The 10,270-nt window shown below is 49.4% G+C and overlaps 1 protein-coding gene and 1 long non-coding RNA gene across 3 annotated transcripts in view; both read right to left on the reverse strand.

Annotated features, from left to right (window-relative positions):
- The window catches only part of TBL1X (transducin beta like 1 X-linked), a 193,331-nt gene extending 191,078 nt beyond the window's left edge, over positions 1-2,253 (reverse strand). For both annotated transcript variants that reach the window (XM_068180102.1, XM_068180101.1), the window contains exon 1: positions 1,855-2,253. The gene's annotated coding sequence lies outside the window, so the exon portion shown is untranslated. The remainder of the gene's footprint in view (positions 1-1,854) is intronic.
- A 1,328-nt stretch (positions 2,254-3,581) lies between these two features.
- Positions 3,582-4,162, reverse strand: LOC137468400 (uncharacterized). The gene is made up of 2 exons (XR_010995917.1): positions 3,729-4,162; positions 3,582-3,688 (listed from the first exon to the last, which is right to left on the reverse strand). It is a non-coding gene; the product is annotated as an uncharacterized lncRNA (long non-coding RNA).
- Between the last annotated feature and the right edge of the window lie 6,108 nt (positions 4,163-10,270).

A 10,270-nucleotide genomic window follows, 5' to 3' on the forward strand; every position in this document is an offset into this window, starting at 1 on the left:
TTGCTTCCCTTTTCCCTCCCACCTCCTCTACAAATCTTCTGTGGGAAAGCATCCCGGTTTTACTATTGCTGTCGTTGAGATGTTGCAATTATCATCTGTAATCGTTTAAAAAAAAAAAAAAAAAAAACAAAACAACAACGCCAAAACAAAACACACACTAGGACAAATCTGGCTCTCTTTGCCAACAACATCTGCTATCACAGAATGGATATATTTAATTTAAAACCTGCCCAATGTCTCTGTAGATGACAGAACACTGACTGCAGGACAGGGAGAGGCCTAAACCCAGTATGTGCAGTCACATGGTACACAAGGTAGATGATGTTAAACCTTATACATCCACACGAGCAGTCTTGGTTAAAAGACCACTAATAAATAGGGTAAGAAAGAAAGAGATGACATTTTATTTGTCAAGAGTAAAGATATTGTATTTATTACCTACAATCAGATCTCCCTCTGGCACAGCATGTTTATTTTCATACTATTAGCCTAAAACACTAGTCCTGAAATTTTAATTTTACAGTCCATTTTATTTCAAATAATCAGTCTTTTCAATGGAATATTTTAGGTTTCTGCAACATTATGCAGCAATATTTTCTTTTTCTGGAGGAGGCGGGTGAGCCCCGCCGAACAGCCCGCCTCCCCTCCCCCACCGCACACATCCACATCCACACTCCAAGGCTCCTGCGTCAGGAAGGGAGAAACGCCGTACGAATCCTCGTGGAGAACAGCAAAGAGGCATGTTAAGGCAACACATAAAGGGCAGCTTTTATTCCGTCTAAACGCCGACTTTGAGGAATTAACATGCGAGCCGAACTTTTAGGGTGTGGCTTGGTGTTTTTGCCCCTTGTTGCGCTGTGCATGATGCCTGCCCGAGAACCCAGCAACATACCATTAAATAGGTCAAGGGTCATTCGCTTTACATCACACCACACCGATACTGAGCCGCGCACCGAACCCATCTATCAGCCCCACCGCCGAGACTGAACGCGCACCGCAAAATGGGGACCCTGCCCGGCCCGGTGACAGCGCCGGGGGCAGGGCGCCCTCCCGCCCCGCCGCACCGGGGCAGGGCTCGCCGGCCCGGGACGTGCAACAGGTCGGCGGCCCCGCGGCTCCGGCCCCGAGGGGCTCCCCCGCACCCCAGCCCCGCCGGCGGCCGCGGCGCTGGCAGCGGGGCCAGGGGCAGCGCCGCTCCGGGGGGCTGGGCCCGGGGTCGGGGGCGAGGAGAGAACTTGTTTACCTACTTGGAAGTAAACTTCGGTGTAGGGGAGCGACCGGCCCCTCCGCCCGCTGCTGATTCAAGCCCTGGCGATGAATGGGATCCCCTCCCCCACCCAGGCTCTGCAAACTCCACACTGGAGCGTGAATACCTCGCATTTCTCTCCCCCCCTCCGCGAGCATTTATTTTTTATTTAATAAACCCCCCATACGTTAAAATACTGTCTCAGAAGTAGGGAGAAACTGCCCCGCTCCCCTCCCCCACGCCCCGGGGTCGCTCTGCCCGGGGGCAGCTGCAAAACACCCGCCACGGGTACGGCAGCCCCACACACACACATCACCTCGGCCCAAAGAAAACACCCCCAAAACCCCCAAACAGACCCCAAAACGTCCGGGTTCAAAAAACTTCGTCATAACAAGCGGCGGTTGAGCGACCCCCTCCCCCCCGGGTGGGTCAGGCTGCAGAGGGGACGCGGGGGGCAGCGGGCCCCGGGCTGGGCTGGGCTCGGGGGGCTGCGCCGGGAAGAACAAGCGTAAGAAAAGGGGAAAATTAAAAAAAAAAAAAAAAAAAGACGGGGGAAAAAGAAACCACAACAGGGTCCCCGGGATGAATAATCCGCCTCGGGAACTCACCTCGCGGCGCAGCGGGCGTTAAAGGCACAGCTCCCGCTCCCGCGAGCGGGGAGAGCCCCAACTTCTGCGGGGGGCGGCGGCGCTGCTGCTGGCGGAGACTTTCCCTCACTTGCCGCGCATGGTGCAACTCCTCTTCCCCCGGGGTCCCGGCCAGCCTGCCAGGAGGCTGCGAATCCCCCCTCGCCGCCGCCGCACACGCCTCCTCCCCCCCCCTCCGCGCGCACGGGCGGCACAAGGAAGTCCCGGAGAGTGGGATGGGGGAAACGGAAAGTTTTGGGGCGGAATGGCGGTGGGGGGGGCTGGCGGAGCCGGTGCGGACGCGCGGCGGCGGCGGGAGCAGCGCCGAGGGGGAGCCACAGCCGCGCCCGGGGCCGCCGCCACCGGGCGGGAGCGAGGGAGGGGACGGCGGGGGATGGGGCGCACCGGGAGGGCCGGGGCGGCCGGGGGGCGAACCGGCCGCGCCCTTCCCCCACCTGCGTCGGTCCCGCACGCCGGGACGCTCAGCTCGAGGAGGCGCCGCCGCTAACGCCCCCGGGGATGCCCCGGAGTGCCGCCAGCCCTCGCCCCGCCTGTGGTTATGTCGTGCTTTGACACCCCCCCCGCAATTGAAACCCGGTGACAAACCAGGCACGCACGCGGAGGGCAGCCCTGTCCTCCCCTCCCCCGCCCGCCGGGCAGCGCCGCTTCCCCGGTGCCGGCCCGGCGCGCGGGGACGTGCGGTGCCCGCGGCCACCCTCTGTCCCCCGCACGCTGGGCCCGCGGCCGGCCCCGCTCCGCTCGAGCGGCCGCAGCCGGCGCTGCCCGCGCAGGGCCCCGCGGGGCGCGCTCCGGCGCCCGGGACGCGGCCGCTCGTCCCGCGCAGCGGCGCGGACGGACTGGCCGGGCGGCGCTGCCGCAGCGGGAGCGCGCCCCGCGCCGCCACCGCTGCCCCGGTCCGGGGCGGGCGGCGGTGCCCAGTCAGCGCTCCGGGGCGCGGGGGCCGGGCGGGCTGTGAATCAGCACAAACGGGCTTTATCGCATCTCGCTGGGGCGCGACACGCGCGGGCGGCAGCGCTGCGACTCTTTAGCCTCCAGCGCGCCCGTCCCACGCGTGTCCCCGTGTCCCGCCCGTGTCCCCCCCCTCCCGGCGGATGATGCAACGCGGCTCCATGTGCTTCCCCTCCCCCGCCCGGCTCCCGTTTTTTTGCGCCTGGCGGGTCACCCGGCGGCTGATTGATTCTCCTTTCGCGCTGCGCCGTCACCCGGCGCTGGAAAGTAAATAACAAGTTGACATCATTACCGCGCTCCGCAGGGCCCCGCGCGCCGCTACCGCACCGCCGCGAGTAGCTGCGCACGCCAATCCGCGCCGCGCCCAGCCCCCGACCCAGCGCGGCGGGGCCGCTGCGCGCCCGGCCCCGCCCGGCTGCGGCCGCGGCCGCGGCCCCGGCACGACCGGGAGGGGCCCGGCCGCTCGCCCGGGCCCGCCAGGATGCTTTTGGCGGCCTTCTTCCCCCTTCCCCTCCCCCACCCCTCCCCACACCCCCCCCCCCCCCCCCCCGGCCTCATGGCTAATGTCATGCAAATAATAAGATTATCAGGATGTTGCCGGAGTGTCTGCCTCGGTGGGCTCATCACGGTGACAGCCAGACTCAGGCGAGCCCAAAAGTCATATTTATTATTGGAGGTTTTTTCCATATGACCTTTCCACTCTTTTTTTCTCTTTTGGTCTTATTTTGACATTAAAGGGAATTTCATGCTCGTTATACATTTAGCCCAAAGCCTACAAATGTGCCGTCACCCAGTATCCTCATGGAAAAATATGACATCACCCAAGTCAGGACAACAAAGATCATTGCTACATTGATATCTACATTGATAGCTACATTGACTGCTACATTGATACATTCATATCTGTGTTGAAAGCAGAACTCTGAAAACACTGGGAAATGTTGCGGGCTGATGTGATTCATTTTCATATTCAGAGCCTCGAGACTGCAGTGCAAGGCCATCTGCGCTCAGACACACAGGCAGACACGTGTCTCCCTTTCTAAGTAAGCTCCCATTCCCCTTCTTTTTCTCCAAATGCAAAACCTACATTACGTTTTTATTACTCTGCAATGTAAACAAACAAAAAACACCCTCTGGATTCATAGCGAGATGGGCCAACATTTTTAGCTCCTGTGCTTTTTTGTTTGCTTGCTTGCTTTCAAAGTGCTGTGGGCTTACAAACGAGGTAAACTCATCGGAAATGGTCCTTAGTCAAGACTTGCAGAGCTTCCAAGGCACGGTCGCCCAGCAAGGAAGGTGAGACTCACTCCTTGCGCGCTCCGGGGAGAGCGACGGAGCTGTCACCGCTGTGTCAGGTCGCGTCCTTGTCCCCCACGCCAGGGAGGTGGCTCAGCATGGCCGGGAGGGCTGCGTGGTGAGGGGGCAGCGGGAGCCCGGCATGGCCGCAGCCGCAGGCTGGGTGAGCGGCAGCGCTGCAGGCCTGTCCTGGCAGCCTTCCCAGCCGTGGTGGGGTTTTCGCTGCTGAGGAGCAGCACACGCTCGTCCTGCGCTGCCTGCCCATGGACCTACCGCAGTGTTGCAACCTCCAGCCGAGAAAGCCACCGTGTCCCGGCCAGGCTCTCGGACAGCTGGTCCCAGCCTGGCCAGGCCGCGCCACATGCTCTGCTGAGCGGGCAAGGAGACGGAGGTAGGCAAGGAAAGCATGGTGGGCAACCGAAGGCACTGTGATGGCAAGGGAATTAAATTGCAACACCGTACGGATACAAGGAAATGACTTTTCCCCTTTTCTAACTGGGCGCAGCCGCCGCTGCCTGATGGTGGTGGAGTTTAAGTCCGTCCTGCAGGGAGCAGGACAAGTGTGGAGGGCCGCAGCCCCTCACCTTCCGAGCCGGTGCTGTGGCCAGCCCGGAGCCCTGGTCCTGTACGGCCGGAGACGGGGTTAAATATTGACGTAATCCCTGCCGAGAACTTCAAAGGAAGGTTATCAAGGAAGGCACTTTTTTCAGGCTGTGCTTGGCTAAGAGGAGCTGCACAGACCCGTGATAAAGACTTGGGATTTTTCCAGGTAAAATGAAAAAATAAATCCCCAACTATAAAGTGATGGTAGAGTAAAAGATACAAGAGTGAATCACTACTCTAGGCATTGCAATAATTTTGGCCTTTGTGTAAGAGAAGACCCCAAAGTGACCATGCATAAAGAAATCACTGTTTTTTAAGAGCCTCGTTTGTTCAGTTTCATAACGCGTGACGCTGCGATGGTGATCAGCAGCAGTGCCACAGCCCTGCAGCTCCAAATGAAGGGAGCCAGAGCTGAGGTTTCTTACCCTCATTAACATGGAAACCCTAACCTGAAACAATCAGAGTCAAGGGCCAGCAGGGTTGGCCTACTGGGGAGATAATGGGATCATAAGGCAAAATATTTTGTATTTTACAAGATTAAACCCATTGGTTTTTTTCTAGTGCTTCATTGTATTGCATTGGGAACTGTTTCTATGTTTTCCCCTCATCCCATGTTTTCTATTCTCTGAATAGTGAATAATTACAAAATAAATAATTGCTTCTTCTGTTACATTACTTTAGTTAAATAATTCTTACCGGGGAAAAAAAAAGAGCATCTGAAATGCAGATTAATTATTTACTCCTGTTATGGACTGAAAAAAAAATCTGCTAATTTAAGTTTTTAAGAAATTTCATATGCAAACTTTAGATACAACAGTGAAAACTGTACTTGAATAGATATCCCCACACAACTGGGACAGGGGGGCACTATGCCATTCTCACCTTGCAGCAGGTACATATTCTGTACATGGAAATGTGACATGGTAGGCCCTTGCTCTGTCACACTTACAAATATGTTAAATCCCAGCTTTCCTATTATGAGGTGTCCTGCCAAACTATTCATGGAGGGGAAGTAAAGACTTTTAGCATGTTATTATCATTTTTTAGCACTTCTGTAGCAGCAAGCTTTGAGTTCTATTTTGTGAGCATCTTTCAATATTTGATATTCTTCAGGTAAATGTTCTGATGGAGTCACTCATGTGAGCCACTGCTTTGCAGCATCAAAAAGCATTTTCTCATTTTGCCACTTATTAATAGTGAGAGTTTCAATTTTAGAAGGAAATTCTGATTGACAAAGATATTTTCAGGAATTGAGACCATCACTGTTTGGTTTTTTCTTCACTTATTTCTTTATTGATATATTTGGATTAGACTGAAAGATCATGACCACTTGTGCAAGTAGACCTCCTGAGTAAAACGATATTATCAGAAATAAAAAGTGGAAGACCTTGTTTCAAAGTTTCTGGAAGATAAAACTGCCAAAATGTTTTTGCTTTTGCAAAGGAAGCACGATCTGATTCTTTTTCTATCCTATTTCTCTCTATAGATGGATTCATGTGGCCTGTAATACCTGCACTTTCTAGTGAATATTTTTAATACACCCTTTTGAGATGTGAAGATTTAGATTCCTCAGGCTTGAACAGGAATTCAGTCTAATCTAATAACATCTGATAAGAATTTTGATGCTGTTACTCTGCTGCAGAGGTTGCAAAGAGGGATGCACTATTCATAGTTCCTTCCCCATGCCATTATACAACCAGTGCTCATCTGCTGCTCAGGAACACTGTGTATTAGGTGGGCTTCACACCAAATATGTTTTTGCTTCTTTCTGTAAGATCATAAGAACAGATTTGGTGATTCTTCCAAAAACCTACATAAGTTAGGGCAACATTCCTATCTACTATATGGAAAATATTTAGTATGTTGAACACGTACTTGTTATTACTTAAGGTAAAATAAATCAGAAACTTTGATGTATGTAATCTACACTCCTCTGATCTATTTAGTGGGCTGACACAAAGGGCTGAGCTAGCAGTATGGGTCCCTTAGGATCCTCAGATGGAACAGAGATTTTTTTATGTTGCTCTAATTTACTCTTAGAGCCAGTTTGGCCTCCTGCCAGTCTGGAATAGAAAGAAGAGAGGGTGATGATCTCTTTTCTTGTCTTTCCTCATCCATGCAGTGTTACATGGCCCCAGCTGTGCTGAATTAATGTCTGGGACAGTTTATCATTTCAAACCTTTTTTTCCTCCCATGAAAGATTTTAGAAGAGAAAGTAGTTCTACCTAGGAGCTGGCTGCAAGAGAGTGAAACACCTAGAGAGTGAACAGCGTCAGTTCTCCTGCAGAGAAGCCAGACTCAGCAGGAGGTTGTGCTATGGATGTGAGAGATGTTAACTGTGCATCATCACCCCTAGCTGCTCAGGGTTTCTGGAGGTGTATGAATCCTGAGTGTTGTGAGGGTGCTGTCAGATGTCTCCCCTGGTCCTGTGAGGATTATCTGACCCTCTGAGGCCAGCAGCAGGAGCAGCTCTGCTTGCACACTTCTCAAAGTGGCTAAAGTGAGGTGGGAACCAGGAGCCTGCCCTTGGGAAGGCGTAATCTTCCCGAAGAATTCTTATTAATATTGGTCTTTGGTCCCCAATGGGGACTTTATCAGGACAAGCCCCAGGAGAGAGCCCAATCCCTCTCATGAGGAGTGTGCATGCAGAGGAGCAAACAAACAAGACACAGACATGTCTGTGGGCAGTGGACAGGATGAAACAGGGATGTAAGGACCAAATGTCTGCGTTGCACCAACATCAGCATCCAGGTGCCTCCTGGGGCCGGGGGTGTCCAGCCAGAGGCTGGTCCTGCAGGCTGCCTGACAGAAGCACCCTGGACATGCTCTCAAGGTGCACTGGCTGGGCTGGTTTCACCCAAAGGGAAAGCAGTTCTCATGCTCAGAAACTGCTCAGGGGATCAGTTTCAGAAGTGCACTCCTGTTTTAGACTGAGAGTGGTGTAGATGCAGTCTGTGACAGTTCCCTGTTTATATTGACATTGCATTGTATAATATTTTACGCTTTAAAAGGTTTCACTTAATTCACTAGGATTACTCAGGATTTAAAGCATGATTCACTGTTGTAAAATGTAAGACATATGGATTGCTTCCCTTGCCAAATGCAAAGTTTTTGGTTCAAGAATTCTAAAATAGTTTTTCTTTACACAATTTCTATGGCTACTGAAGCGCACAAGGTATGCTGTATCATTTCTAGATGCAAGCTGCCCTTTTTGGGGAGCAATGAATAGAGAGGGAAAGGATTCTGAAGAAACTCATATATGTGATGGTAATGCTGGAAGAAAATTAACCTTGTGTGGTGTCGTGGCCCAAAGAGCTGCTGTAATATGGGGTACACAGAAATGGATGTGTCAGGAAGGAGAACAGAGTCTGAACGATCTCTGCTTGGCACTGGTGGTGTGATATCTGCTAAAGCAGTCCCATTCAATTATCTGCACTTCAAGAGGGATGATGGAGGAACTACAGAGAAGAGTACTGATAAAGACAAAAGGATTGTCTTATTTTTAAAGAAGTGATCCATTTAACTTATCAATGAAGTAACTCAACCCTCTGGAAGAATGAACGTGAGGGAAAAGAGCTATCAGAGAACTCAGTTCATCCCACAAACATGGGAAAGTTACAGGCAAGTATCAGGTTTTTAAGGAAATTAACCAGTGAAGCAGCTGGTGGGGATGTCCTTTGACTGGAATCTTAAACCAAGCATGATTACTGAGCCTCAAAAGGCAGCAAGAAGTCCTAAGGCCCATGTTATGACATGATATGCTCGGAGCAAACCATCACAATGGTGTTTTCTAACAAACCTTCAAGCGCAGACCTCTGAGAAGCCGAAGTGTGATTGGCTGAATATTTACATATTGGTTATTTGATACAAATTTTTATGAAACATGTTGTTAATACCTTAACAACAATAAAGTTTTACTTTGCTTTCTCAATTTGCACCTGTGTTACTTCTACAGATGTGTGTGAAGTGGACTGTGTTTCTATTTTTAACAGGAATAGCTTTGTATAAAACAAACTTTCTCTGAAGTTTTTGGCTTCGGGTTTTTTTTATATTCCAAAAGCTTTTCATAGAGCCTTATTAAGGAAAGAGAGGAAAACAAGGATAATCTCCAAACCCTTTGCTCTAGCAGCAAACCAAACTATTACACAGGTAATGAATGAAAAAAATGCCTTTCAGTCCTGATTTCTATATGGCTGTAGTTGACCTGGTACAGTTCAGAGCCTCTCTTCATGAGGCCAGTGCTCTACATGGGCACAAATGAAAATGCACTAGAGGGACAAGAGACCAGGCTCAGTTTTGATTATTAAATTAAAAATGAAGTACTAGGAAATGTTTAGAAGACAGTATTCTGATATGCAAAATGAAATAAAAAGTAATATTTACCCTTTTGAAAATATACTTCTTAATTCCATGCTTTGGCCAGCTATGTTCAAAAACTGGGTATTTAAACTAAGACATTCAGGTATAAAATCAATTTTTTGTTTCTGTCTTGTTCCTCTTGAAACCAAAATTCAGTTTGCCACTTTTTCCTTGGGAATATAAGACCCCTAATTTTCAATACCTTATAAACTGCTGGAAAAACACTGTATGCAGTAGGGATGAATGCACCCCTAGTGAGTAATGGTTTGTGTGTTTTTTTGGTTTTTTTTTTTTTTTTTGGTTAGGTTATTTGGGGTGGTTTTTTTCTTTTTTTCTTTGGTGTGTAATTTGTTTTTCATTGGTTGTTGTTGTTTTTTAATGTTGCAGTTCCTAAGTAACACAGAAAGTGATTTGAAAGACTAAGCAGCAAGGAAACAGGTTCAATAAATCAGTACAAACATTGATTACAAGAAAAACTATTATTTCATTCTTTACCAGGCCAACTCTCCTTAATCGCAAATCAACTGCTTTTCCTTTTCCTTTTCCTTTTCCTTTTCCTTTTCCTTTTCCTTTTCCTTTTCCTTTTCCTTTTCCTTTTCCTTTTCCTTTTCCTTTCCCTTTTCCTTTTTTTCCTTTTCCTTTTCCTTTCCTTTAGAAACAGAACTTAGGGGGGATAATAGGAATGAGGCAGTTCCTGGGTGCCTCTTGGCCATCTCCCTTGAATATCTTCCTAATGTCACTAAGTTTAACTACGCATTTTGAGACTTCCAAATTCAGATTTGACAGCTTGGGCTTCAAACGATAGCTTCCTCTGCATTGTGTCATGGTAAATTTGTGACTGGCAATATTTCACAGGCTGCAATTGCCTATGATTTTTCTGTGTAATTGGCTCTGTGTAGGCTGCTGGCTTTTTTTCTTTCTTTTTTCTTGATTAAGAGGGGAAATATTAAAAGAACATAACTGATTACATTGTTTAGTATTTTCTGTACTAGGATCTTTTGTTCTTTTATTTTCCAGACTCTAAATATTTCATTTTTGTTAAATTAAAACTTTGCAATGAAGGATGAAAAACTGTGAGTCAACTTGAAATATTTTGAATCACTTACATAAAATTTCTCATTCTGTAATCGTTCTTTACTTACCCTTAGAATGGAATTAGCATGTCAGCCCT

This window comes from Anomalospiza imberbis, chromosome 2 (genome assembly GCF_031753505.1).
Source record: "Anomalospiza imberbis isolate Cuckoo-Finch-1a 21T00152 chromosome 2, ASM3175350v1, whole genome shotgun sequence".
In the NCBI taxonomy this organism is placed as follows: domain Eukaryota; kingdom Metazoa; phylum Chordata; class Aves; order Passeriformes; family Viduidae; genus Anomalospiza; species Anomalospiza imberbis.